Here is a 13,827-nt window from a genome sequence, read left to right as displayed (position 1 = left end):
GGAATGATGCTAAAGCTGAAACTCCAGTACTTTGGCCACTTCATGTGAAAAGTTGACTCATTGGAAAAGACTCTAATGCTGGGAGGGATTGGGGGCAGGAGGAAAAGGGGACAACAGAGGATGAGATGGCTGGATGGCATCACCGACTTGATGGATGTGAGTTTGAGTGAACTCCAGGAATCGGTGATGGATAGGGAGGCCTGGTGTGCTGCAATTTATGGGGTTGCAAAGAATCGGACACAACTGAGCGAATGAACTGAACTGAACACATACAATTATTTTCACTATGAATATAAGTTCAGTTCAGTCACTCAGTCATGTTCAACTCTTTGCAACCCTGTGGACTGCAGCATGTCAGGATTCCCTGTCCATCACCAACTCCCCAAGCTTGCTCAAACTTGTGTCCATCAAGTCAGTGATGCCATCCAACTGTCTCATCTTCTGTTGTCCCTTCTCCTCCCATCTTCAAAATTTCATAGCAGCAGGGTTTTTTTCCAATGAGTCAATTCTTCACATCAGGTGGCCAAAATATTGGAGCTTTAGCTTCAGCAACTGTCCTTCCATTGAATATTCAGGATTGACTGGTTTGATCTCCTTGCAGTCCAAGGGACTCTTAAGAGTCTTCTCCAACAAACACTACAGTTCAAAAGCATCAATCAATATGATATAAGCTTATTGTAAATTTTAATATTTGACATTTTTAATTGAAACTTCTCGTTCATCAACACCTACTTTTTATTTTAAGCCAGTATTTTTGCCTTTTTAATATTGATATTTTGCTTTTAATTTCTATATTTTTTCAAATAGCTGATGACTGTTTTGTCTTTTCATGGCTCTTGCCTTTGATAAGTACTTGTACCTAGTAAGCAGTAAACACGGAGTCCTTTAATATTATTATGTTTCTTGCAATAATAAGAAAAGCTTAGTTGCATCAAGATTTTTCTTTACAGTGAGCATGAGATGAACTAACCTGTGTATTAGGGATTATCCAAAGTCAGAATAAGGAAGCCTATTCTTGAGTCAACTTCATCCATACTAACTGCCCATTATTTCCTTGGAGAGATTATATAATGCATCAGAAAAGAATCCTACATCTTTTTCCCCCTTGTGGCAGGCTCCTAGCTGCCCTGAAATCTCTAAATAAAGTCAGGGGTGGGAAGTGTGAATGCATAATATACTGTTATGTAAATGACATTAAAAGCTTCAGTTAGAACTTTTGATTTCTGCCTCCACCTCTCACTCCTTCCCTCTGATATACCTGCTGTCTCCAAGTCCAGAGCCCCTTTAGTTTCAAAAGCAGCTCAGCTTCTTTGTTCTTCTCAGCATCTTCCTCCATATGTGTATGGGCTGTGGCTTTCTCTGCTTTGCTTCCTCAATAAATAGTATATCATCCACTTTTCAAATTCTAGAAGTTGATTAAAATTTCCCATACACTGAGATGCTCCTGTAAATGCTATGAAATCATGCTTATTAATTACTAGTATATTGATTTAATATGATTGGGAAATAAAAATGATATGAAAGCATGAATTTAGACTTTCATTTTACTGTGAAATCCACTCTAAAAATGTATGTTACTTTTTTTGACTTAATATATATATATATATTTTTTTTTAATTTAAATTTTATTTCCTTACTTTACAATACTGTATTGGTTACTTTAAATTTCTATGATTATATTTCTATTTCTTATGGCTTTCAACCCTGGGCAATAGAGTCCCAGAAAGATCATCTCTCCAAATCTCACAAATAAAGAAGATTGGTAGTAACAGTAGTAGTTAGATGGGCTAACTTCAAAATTGTAACAATTTTGAACCCATTGAAGTAAAAAGGTCACCGAACAACCAACTGGTATGGGAACTTTGAGAGATGATGTATACACTGAAAGAAGAAAAATAGAGACCAGTCATTTGGTGAAGACGCAAAGCTACAAGTATAGTTAGAATAGTTCTAAACTGATGAAAGCTGAGTGCACTCACAGAAAAGATTGGGGAAAAAATCCCAAGAGGCATTCACATGCTGGATCAAGACCTGGGCCAGTAGAAAACCACTGTGCAGGAAGGGCAAGAAACTCCAGCAGGATCCTCTTCACTGTTCACTAATGAAGAAAACCTTACTCTTTGGGAATGAAAGGAAAGCAACTAAGAACTGCAGTCCCCATGGCATTGGTGAATTCCACTGACAGAATAGATCAGGATTGAACAACAAGCCAAAACTATTTCTTGGGAAGGAGCCCACAACTACATCAGACGACGTGCAACAGGTCTCAAAGTAACTATAACCTCAGACCAAGAGACATGATTTCAGGTTAACATTGAGTTAATTGGAATATCAGAGAATGCACTTCTAAGACCACACCCATACCATTATGGTATAGGCTTCCCTTGTAGCTCAGTCAGTAAAGAATCTGCCTGCAGTGCAGGAGACCTGGTTCAATCCCTGGGTTGGGAAGATCCCCTGGAGAAGGAAATGGCAACCCACTCCAGTATCCTTGCCTGGAAAATCTCATGGACAGAGGAGCCTAGTGGGCTGCAGTCCATGGGGTTGCAAAGAGTTGGGCACAACTGAGCGACTAACATTAAGTACAGAAGTTTCAAATAATAAGTAAGTACAGAATACTGAGAAATAGGAAAAGAGAAAGAGCATGCAGAGACTCTGAGGTATGCCACAGGGGAAGACCTAGTACTCAGCAAAGAGAGACATTGATCTAAAACACCAAATTCCATCTAAATACAAAGTACTTGTATAGGAATTGAAACCTGCAGTACAGTAATGATAAGTATACCAACCACACTGCAAACCTAGCCCAACTCAACTATATTAAAGGTTTAGTGAAGAATTGTACCGACTTGCAAGCATACATGTTATCTACCTCAGTTTCTTCTTTCCTACATGTGATATCAGCATTAAAGTACAATATATTGTATATGTGAAGGTAAGAATAAACACACTTAGAATAGACAAAGCAACAATCTGAGCCAGACTCAGGTATGACACATGACACCTGTTAGAACTGTCTGACATGTAGTTTTAAATCACTGTAATAAAACTGCTAATTAGAATGCACTGTGGCAGGGGAGACTCGGTAGGGAGACAGACACTCTTGACTCCACTCTTCCCTGGTATGCCATGATCCATGGAATGACACAAAATTTGCCCCCTGAATTAGCTCCCTTGGATTTTCTTCCACTAAGAACTCCCAACACAGCACCAGCTGACCATCCTGAGTCAAAGGCAGCCTCTTCCACCATGATTAGCCTAGGTTGCTTTGTCAGGAGGACTTCCCAGGTGGCACTAGTGGTAAAGAAGTTGCCTCTTGATGCAGAAGACATAAGAGATACAGGTTTGATCCCTGAGTTGGGAATATCCCCTGGAGGAATGTATGGCAACCCACTCCAGTATTGTTGCCTAGAGAAACCCATGGACAGAAGAGCCTGATGGGCTAAGTCCATCGGGTTGCAAAGAGTCAGACACAACTGAGCATGCACCCATGCACAGCTTTTCAGGAAACCAATGCCATACCCTCCGATGAGGTCTTGGCTGCTTTATTTTGTACCAAGTTCTGGAGAATGGTGTCAAGTTCTTGGTAGTCTTTATAGTTCCTATGCTAAGCTCCCATCTTCTCCCCACGGGGTTCACACCAACTCTTTGAAGCCACAGAGCACAATCAACAGTGGCATAGTAAGAGGAAACTGAGGGCTCTGGGCCTACCTGGCTCCAGAAAGCAGTTGGGGTGGATAAAACTGTCTTTCCTTGTGTGCTGTCTCCACTTGTCTCAACTCCGACCACACCTCACCCCATTCCCACCAAAAAGTAAAAATCATCAGAATGTTCTTTACTGTCAATTGTGTTGTGCTGTAACAAACAATCTGCAGTTAAAACATGTTCAAATTAGAGAGATGAACAACATGTAGATCAAATGAGTGATTTCAACAGAGGGGTGAAAACTATAAGAACGAATAAGACAGAAATGGTAGGAAAAACACACATGAACGTACAGCAGCCGAGATGAAGAACATCTCTGATACACTCATCAAAAATTTGATGCAGGTAAGGAAAGAATCAGTGAACTTAAAGAGGGAAACAATAAGTATTGAAACACAAATAAAAAATTTTTTACAAATAGAGAATTTAAGATCTGTGGAATGATATTAGTCACTCAGCCAGGTCCAGCTCTTTGCAACCCCATGGACTGTACCCCACCAGGCTCCTTTGTGCATGGGATTTTCCATGCAAGAATACTGGAGTGGGTAGCCATTCTTTTCTCCATAGGATCTTCGTAACCTCAGGGTCAAACCCAAATTTCCTTCATTGCAGGCAGATTCTTTACCACTGAGCTACCAGGAATAGTCTAACAGCATAGTTGGGATCTTAGAGGAAAAAAAAAAAAAAGTAACAGAAAAAAAATACTTAAAAAAAAAACCACAGAGAATTTTCCAAGATTAAGGACAGACAATATAGCATATATCTAAGATTCTCAGAGGAACAGAGCAAGAACAAACAATTATCCTAAATATACCCTATTCAAATGTCAAAAAACAAACATAAAGAAAACCTTAGGAGCAGCCAGAAAAAAATAAATACAAACAGAGGAACAAATTATGAAAAAATTATGCAAGCCAGATAAAATAGAGGGACATTTTAAAATACTTAAAGAAAATAATTTAATGTTCTTACCTAGAAATCTATACTCAGAGAAAGCATCTTTTAAAGATGAAACAGCAATTAGCCTTGCTTGGAGAAGCAAAAACTCACAGAATTCACTGCCAACATACTTTCTCCATGAGAAACGTTAGAAATGTTCTCCAAGCAAAAATAATGTGATGTCAGAATAATATGTGAATCTACAAAAAAAGAAGAGCTCTGGAACGGAATAAACAATGGCAGAAAATTACTTGTCTTACCATTAAATATTATTAAATATAACTGTTTATATTTTTGCAGAAAAAGTAAAAGGGCAATGACAAAATATTAATATCAAGAGATGGAAACAAGGATTAGTAATAATCTACAGAAGATTTTTCACTAAATATGAAGCAGAAAATTATTAATTAAAAGTCAACTCTTTTTATATGTAGGTGTATATAATCAGAAGATGCATATAATCAGCACTGTAAACGCTCATTCCTTTCTGTGATTGGCTTATTTCACTTTGCATAATTTTCTCAAGCTCCATTAGTGTTGTCACATATTGCGGGTTCTCTTCAATAATGCTGGGTGATATTGCACTGTGTATATAGGTCATACTTTCCTAACTTTTATCTACTAATGTGCATTTAGGTTGTTTGCACATCTTGGCTACTGTGAATAATGCTGCAATGAACCTGAGAGTACAGATATTTCTTTGAGATCCTCATTCCAATTACATGAGTTATCTAAAAAGGCAAATTCATAGAATCAAATAGTGGAATAGTGGCTGCCAAAGGCTGAGGGGAGGAGGAAATGATGGATAACTAATGATCAACATAAACTTTCAGTTAATCAAGACAAATAAGCTCTAGAGATCTGCTGTATGTCACTGTACCTGAGTCATCAATAATGTATTGTACACTTAAAATGGTGTTGAGAGGTTAGATCTTATATTAAGTGTTCTTAACATAATAAAATAAAATATAAAAAGCATATATATCTAATACTTTGTGTAAAATACTGCAATTATCAGAATTGATTAAAATAATCCATCTAAAAATTTCACTTTAAATCTGTAATTAAAGATAAAAGATGGGAAAGATATACCATGCAAACACACACAGAAACTGTAATACCAATATTAACATAAACAACTGTAATTCATAACAAGTAATATTATCAGAGATAAAGCAAAATATCACATAATGATAAGGGAAATTATATCTTTAAGAAGACATGCAAACTCTAAATATGTATTCATCTGAAAATAGAGTAAACAAATTCATGAAGCAAAAAGCTGTTAGAAATGAGAAGAGAAACAGTCAAATGTACAATTACACATGGAAACTTTAACATCATCTTTTCAGTAATTAACACAATAGGCAGAAAATCTGCAATGACAGAGAAAACTTGAACACCACCACCAACTAAGTAGTCCTACTAGGCTGATACAAAATATATCAAGTGAACACAAAATAAAGAATATCCACTGAGAAAGATTATAGTCTTGATAATTTAAAAAAATCCTTCAGATTTAAAATAAATCAAACTGTGATTTGTTTGACACAAAATATAGTTGACTGATAAAGGCCCTTCAATTTTTTTCCCATGTATTAATATCTGTATGATAAATGCTTGATAGCATTAACTTTGCACTTCTCTGGACCATATGTATAATCTCTTATGCTTCAATTACTAGAGTAAATGGTATATATGCTACATAATTGTATGGAAATTATTTATATGTAAATATAAAATTCTGTATTTGTGTATATATTCAGGCTCCCCAGATGGATCAGTGGGTAAAGAATCTGCCTGCAATGCAAGAGACACAGGAAACAGCTTTGACACCTGGGTGGGCAAGATCCCCTGGCGGAGGAAGTGACAGCCCACTCCAGCATTCTTGCCTGAGAAATCTCCAAATTATAGAATTTTGTATTTGTATATGTATTCTAGGTAAACATAAACATTTGCCTCTCCCAGACACTACAACAAAGAGTAGCCTCTACTCTCAGCAACTAAAGAAAAGAGCAATGAAGACTCAACACAGCCAAAAACAGATACATAAATTAAATATAAATTTTATTTATAAATTTGAAAGAAAATTTGCCTCAAAAGATAAGTATAGAGAAATAGTGTTCTTGAAGCATTTAGTATTTCATTCATTCAATGAACAAATATTTCTTAACCACACAATCTCCGAGCAATTCTCTAAGCTTTGAAGATACATCAGTAAACAGAGCAGTAGTTTTTTTTTTTTTTTTTAATTTCGTACGTTTTTGTTTTAAAGGGGGAGAGTAAAAATAAAAATAAAAAAATAGAATGATATATTTAAAAGTGATACTTAGAAAAGTATGAAACGGTTATAAGGATTGTAGCAATGTGCTAGAGATTGTTTTTGTAATTTTACTTAGCATGGTTAGAAAACGCCTCACCGAGAAAGGAACTTCTCAACAAGGACAAGAAAAGTCAGAGAGCAAGCTGTGTGGACATTTGAAGGCAAGCTTTGCCTACAGCCAGAGGAACAGCATGTTGTGGTTGAGCCAGGAGTGTGGGGGACATTTTTTCGAAAAGTTGTTCCAAGAGAGAGGCAAGTAGGATACATGATATCACAGAATTAAGGCTTTGAGGGGAGAGAGCTGACAATATAAGGCCTTTAAGTTTTGTAGGCACTCAAAAAATCTGGAACATCTCCTTCAGCCCTAAAAATGTAAAGATCAAGAGGAAATATACAAATGCCCAAAATGGTCTTTCAAAGGGAATGTTACATAAACAGCCTTCATTTACATATTAATGTCCAAGAGTGGATACCGATAAATTATACTCAAAAGAGTAGAAAAAAAGCAGGTAGATCTGAATTAAGTTTGATAACTAAAGCACAGATGTCTTTGTTGACAGGGCTACTACAATTAAAACAAGAAAAAAGGAGATTTTTAAATTTCTCTCTTTAAAAGTGTCATGTAAATTTTAAGTAAAACACAAGGATACATAGGTAGAGATGTTTTAAATAGACTAAAGGATTCTAAGAGGCTCCCTGGTGGCTCAGACGGTAAAGCATCTGCCTGCAATGCGGGAGACCCAGGTTCAATTCCTGGGTCGGGAAGATCCCCTGGAGAAGGAACTGGCAATCCACTTCAGCCAGACACGACTGAGCGAAAAGGATTCTAAAATTAATTTTATTAAAAATATTTGTTTTCGTGCTTTGAAATCCTCATGGTGAATTAATAGTGGATAGAATATACTGAAGTGACTTAGCAGCAGCAGCAGAATATATTTTCTCCAGTATGGAATAAACTATGATCAGAATTTTTCAGGCATGGATTGTGACATGAAAACTGGGACAAGTATGAACTGGAAATTATTGAGGTTAGAAAAAAACAGGTTAATATCCCTTAAATATCATGCAAAGTTAGAACTTTATATCTCGAGTATCATGCAACAGTTAGAACTGGACATGAAACAACAGACTGGTTCCAAATTGGGAAAGGAGTACATCAAGGCTGTATATTGTCATCCTGCTTATTTAACTTATATACATAGTACACCATGTGAAATGCCAGGTTGGATGAAGCACAAGCTGGAATCAAGATTTCCGGGAGAAATATCAATAACCTCAGATATGCAGATGACACCACACTTAAGGCAGAAAGCAAAAAGGAACTAGAGAGACTCTTGATGAAAGTGAAAGAGGAGAATGAGAAAGCTGGCTTAAAACTTAACATTCAGAAACTGAAACTCATGGCATCCAGTCCCATCACTTCATGGCAAGTAGATGGGGAAACAATGGAAACAGTGTCAGACTTTATTTTTTTGGGTTCCAAAATCACTGTAGATGGTGACTGCAGCCATGAAATTAAAAGATACCTGCTCCTTGGAAGAAAAGCTATTATCAACCTAGACAGCATACTAAAAAACAGAGACATTACTTTGCCAACAGAGGTCTGTCTACTCAAAGCTATGCTTTTTCCAGTAGTCATGTATGGATGTGAGAGTTGGACTATAAAGAAAGCTGAGTGCCGAAGAATTGGTGCTTTTGAACTGTGGTGTTGGAGAAGATTCTTGAGAGTCCCTTGGACTGCAAGGATATCCAACCAGTCAATCCTAAAGGAAATCAGTCCTGAATATTAATTGGAAGGACTGATGTTGAAGCTGAAACTCCAAAACTTTGGCCACCTGATGAGAAGAACTGACTCATTGGAAAAAACCCTAATGCTGGGAAATATTGAAGGTGGGAGGAGAAGGGGAAGACAGAGGATGAGATGGTTGGATGGCATCACTGACTCAATGGACATGAGTTTGAGGGATCTCTGGAAGTTGGTGATGGAGAGGAATGCCTGGAGTGTTGCACTCCATGGGGTTGCAAAGAGTCAGACATAACAGAGCAACTGAACTAAACTGATTATGCAAAGATATTTAACGTTTATGGTGAGTTGGTAGAAAGTACACTAGTTCAATAAATGCTCAGGGAGAAAAGAAGCATTTAGTAGCCAGAAGTGTGAGAATTCTTCCTCTGACTTGAAAAAAGAGTAAGACTTCTAAAATGCAAATCGACTTTGTCTTTAAACATTTTTAAAAGGTCCCTTTGACCTTAAAATACAATTAAAATTGCTTAATATGGTTGTGTAAAAGTCCCATAGCCTGTTTATCTTGCCTGTCTTATTTTTCCCCCATCCCCCTCACCCCCTCACATATTCTAAGCTACAGTGATATTGAAAATCTCTCAGCAGCAAGCATAAAATGTTTTCTCTACTTTGTAGATTCTCAAACAAGCATTTTTCCTCTGTCTCAAACAATCTTGGCCTTTCTACTTCAGTTATCAGATTAAATGTAATCTTTCCTGACCATCTCTTGACTGGTGTGGCTCGATAATATTTTTAGATATAATTTGGGAAGCTTTTTTCTTCTTGTCTAACCGCATTTTCTTCTTTCTCTTTCTCCATAGTTCTTGGAATAGCAGGTCTCATGCTTTCTGCCTCCGGGGAGTTGTCTGCCAGGGGTAAAAAATAAGTAGTACAAGTCAGCAGGACTCCTGAGCTTCTGTCTTCAAAATTTTAAAATCACGAAGGAAAGATGGGTTGCCAGTAAAAAAAAGACTATATGAAAAAGTGAGAGGGGAGACAGTAATAAGCCTTGTCAATAATTACATGAAAAAATTATACCAGGAAGTGAGAAGCACAGAAGCAGTGTCGGGTCCCTAGCCCTCAGCACTGGGATGCTGTTCTCTGCCACTGCCCAAGTCAGATCAACACTGGAGGTGGCTTAGGTCCTGCAGTATCTTTGGGCTACAGAACATACAGAAACTGTTAACAGGGCTCATTATAGATACTTAAGACATGTTATTTGGGGGATGACTGTACCAGAGTATAAAGCCAGAGCATGATCCTCCTAGAATTAATGAGACAATATTTACTAAGGACCCGGAGGCACAGAAGGCGGGTAGAAAAATTTTAACTATAGAAAATAAAGTGACAATGTGTGACAATGTGTCACAGCAACCTATTATTATTATAAGAAAATTCACCATGTTTTATGTTGATGGTTTAATTGTGTTTATTTTCCTGTAGAAAGGGGTCTATGTTGCTTTACATTTTATTCCCAAATGTCTAACGCTAAATGGGAATTAAAGATCTTATGCTTAAAGAAATGGATATAAGACTATGAATTATCAGTTTGGCCTCCTGGAATGATTTCCATTCAAATGACATTATTGTTACCAGAAATATTTAGAAACCATCTGATTCAGTTTTGTATCTCCTATCTAATATTCTCTTCATTCTCTGTAGCCCACTCCCTTCCTTTTAAATCTGCTGTCACATACTGTGATGGCAACGGCTTTGTAAAACACTTAAGTGGTACATACATACTATTTACTCTCATCTGCAGTAAGGAAAATGTCTCTTTTATCAGATTTCAAGCCTATTAGAAAGTAAACAGGCAGATGTGAAGATCAATTTAAGAAGATGACTTAAATCTATGCATAAATGGGCTTCACAAAATGCTAACATCACTGTGGGGATTCTCACTTCTACCCTATAATACTTTCAACTGAGACATGGAGAGGTATCTGCATTGCTGGCAATCAGATAACTAAGAGAAAGTTATTGAGCCAGGGATTTCTTGTTCATTATTCCCAAATAACCAGTCATATACATTTGACAACAGGCTCATCTTACAGGCAGCAGGTGGAATTCATTCTCATAGTGTGTGCATAAGAATGACACTTTCAAGATAGCTGTTAGCAGCTTGGAAGAAAATCTCAGAGACAAGTGATGTACTATCTTAATTGTGGTAAGTCAACTCTCTTGATGTTCCAGATTATATTTTATAGAGAAATATGAACACCAATGGCTTTGAGAAATTTTGGACACACCTTAATCCGTTTATTTAATATATATTCTACTTCTATATGTGTACAAAAGAATAACACATAATATATATCTGGGTCTAAATACACTTGAACAAGTTTTTCCCATAAGCATAAAACAAAATGTGACATGGTCAGAATTTTTTTCCATAATTGCATCTATATTGTTTTCTATTAATTAATGTCTCATAAAATAATGGAATACCTTTCAGCTAATGGCATCATGCATTAGAGGAAATATAGTTCATTAAAATAATCTTGTAATTGACTAGTCAATATCAAGTGAGAACAAGTGGGAGTAGTACTTATTTTGTATTTCAGAGATAACCAACTCCAGGCTCTTTTGACCAACTGACTATGGATATTAATTTAATTTAGATCATTGGAATTAATAAGGCAATACAGAAAATTCTATTTGAATCAAGATTCATAAGAAACATGCTGGACATTTAGCTGTTAATAACTTAATAGGTATTCATTTCCTTCTAAATAAATCCTGACTTCCAAAACTCAGTACTGTTTTCCAGAAGGAGAAAGTGTCAGAATCCATTTTATTCTCATTGCCTTTTTGCTGTGAAAAAGTAAGCTTTTATTAGACTAGGCAGGCTTGTAGCAGTAATCTTGGCTACTGAATCCAGATTCTGTTATAGATCTCTTTTTTATGATAAAAGATTTACATGGTCTCTTTTTTGACTAATCTGATTTCAGACTCTGGCTTCAACTTCCTTAATTTCTTGGTCCTTGGTGTGCACATCTTGACTTTAAGCTGTTTTCTGTGGCTCCCAGTTCTCCTTCTCTCATATTTCAATTTTACTCTTGTGTGCATGTAATAAATTCTGTATTATCTACCACAGACATTCCTTTTCTATTATGACTCAGCCCTAACCCTGGGTAAAATTTTTTTTCAGTGAGCTTCTGGACCCACAGCTCTAGGAGACAATCCTCTGTCTTCCCGGCAAATAGTACAGTTTCCAGGGCATGATCCATCAGTGCTTTGGGTTTAAAAAATCACCAGTCTCCTAGAAGCATGAACACTACCTCAACAAACTTCTCTTGTTTCTAGTCAGCTTAATTTTTACAAATAAAATGAAGCTTTTAGAATCTGCTAGAGGATGTTCCTAGCTGTATGCACTACATCTTTTAAGGCTCCAGAACAACACAGTATCAATTCATGTCAGTTCTTTGGTTTAATACAGGTTTGTTTAAAAAGACAAACAAATTGAACCTCCTTTAGTATAAGTACTTGACTTGAGTTCAGTTCAGTTCTGTTTTATCCCTCAGTCCTGTCCAACTCCTTGTGGCCACGTGGACTGCAGCACGCCAGGCCTCCCTGTCCATCACCAACTCCCAGAACTTGCTCAAACTTGTGTCCATCAAGTGATTGATGCCATTCAACCATTTCATTCTCTGCCATCCCCTTCTCCTGCTTTCAATCCTTTCCAGCATCAGGGTCTTTTCCAATGAGTCAGTTCTTTGCATCAGGTGGTCAAAGCATTGGAGTTTCAGTTTCAAGATCAGTCCTTCAAATGAACACTCTGGACTGATCTCCTTTAGGATGGACTGGTTGGATCTCCGTGCAGTCCAAGGGACTATCAAGAGTCTTCTCGAACGCCACAGTTCAAAAGCATCAATTCTTTGGTGCTCAGCTTTCTTTATAGTCCAACTCTCACATTCATACATGACTACTGGAAAAACCATAGCCTTGACTAGGTAGATCTTTGTTGCCAAAGTAATGTCTCTGCTTTTGAATATGCTGTCTATTGGTCATAGCTTTCCTTCCAAGGAGTAAGTGTCTTTTAATTTCATGGCTGCAGTCACCATCTGCAGTGATTTTGGAGCCCCCAAAAATAAAGTCTGTCATTATTTCCCCATCTATTTGCCATGAAATGATGGGACTGGATGCCTTGATCTTATTTTTCTTAATGTTGAGCTTTAAGCCACTATTTTCATTCTCCTCTTTCACTTTCATTAAGAGGCTCTTTAGTTCTTCACTTTCTGCCATTAAGTGTGGTGTCATCTGCATATCTGAGGTCACTGATATTTCTCCCGACAATCTTGATTCCAGCTTGTGTTTCATCAAGCCCAGCGTTTCTCATGCTGTAGTCTGCATATAAGTTAAATAAGCAGGGTGACAATAATATACAACCTTGATGTACTCCTTTTCCTATTTGGAACTAGTCTATTTTTCCATGTCCAGTTCTAACTGTTGCTTCCTGACCTGCATACAGATTTCTCAGGAGTCAGGTCAGGTGGTCTGGTATTCCCATCTCACTTTCTAACACCGCACACAAAAATAAACTCAAAATGGATTAAAGATCTAAATGTAAGATCAGAAACTATAAAACTCCTAGAGGAGAACATAGGCAAAACACTCTCAGACATAAATCACAGCAGGATCCTCTATGATCCACCTCCCAGAATGCTGGAAATAAAAGCAAAAATAAACAAATGGGATCTAATTAAAATTAAAAGCTTCTGCACAACAAAGGAAAATATAAGCAAGGTGAAAAGACAGCCTTCTGAATGGGAGAAAATAATAGCAAATGAAGCAACTGACAAACAACTAATCTCAAAAATATACAAGCAACTTCTGCAGCTCAACTCCAGAAAAATAAACGACCCAATCAAAAAATGGGCCAAAGAACTAAATAGACATTTCTCCAAAGAAGACATACGGATGGCTAACAAACACATGAAAAGATGCTCAACATCACTCATTATTAGAGAAATGCAAATCAAAACCACAATGAGGTACCACTTCACACCAGTCAGAATGGCTGCGATCCAAAAATCTGCAAGCAATAAATGCTGGAGAGGGTGTGGAGAAAAGGGAA

Source organism: Ovis aries, chromosome 10, assembly GCF_016772045.2.
Source record: "Ovis aries strain OAR_USU_Benz2616 breed Rambouillet chromosome 10, ARS-UI_Ramb_v3.0, whole genome shotgun sequence".
NCBI classification, from domain to species: Eukaryota; Metazoa; Chordata; class Mammalia; order Artiodactyla; family Bovidae; genus Ovis; species Ovis aries.
Note: the sequence above shows the minus strand (reverse complement) of the source record.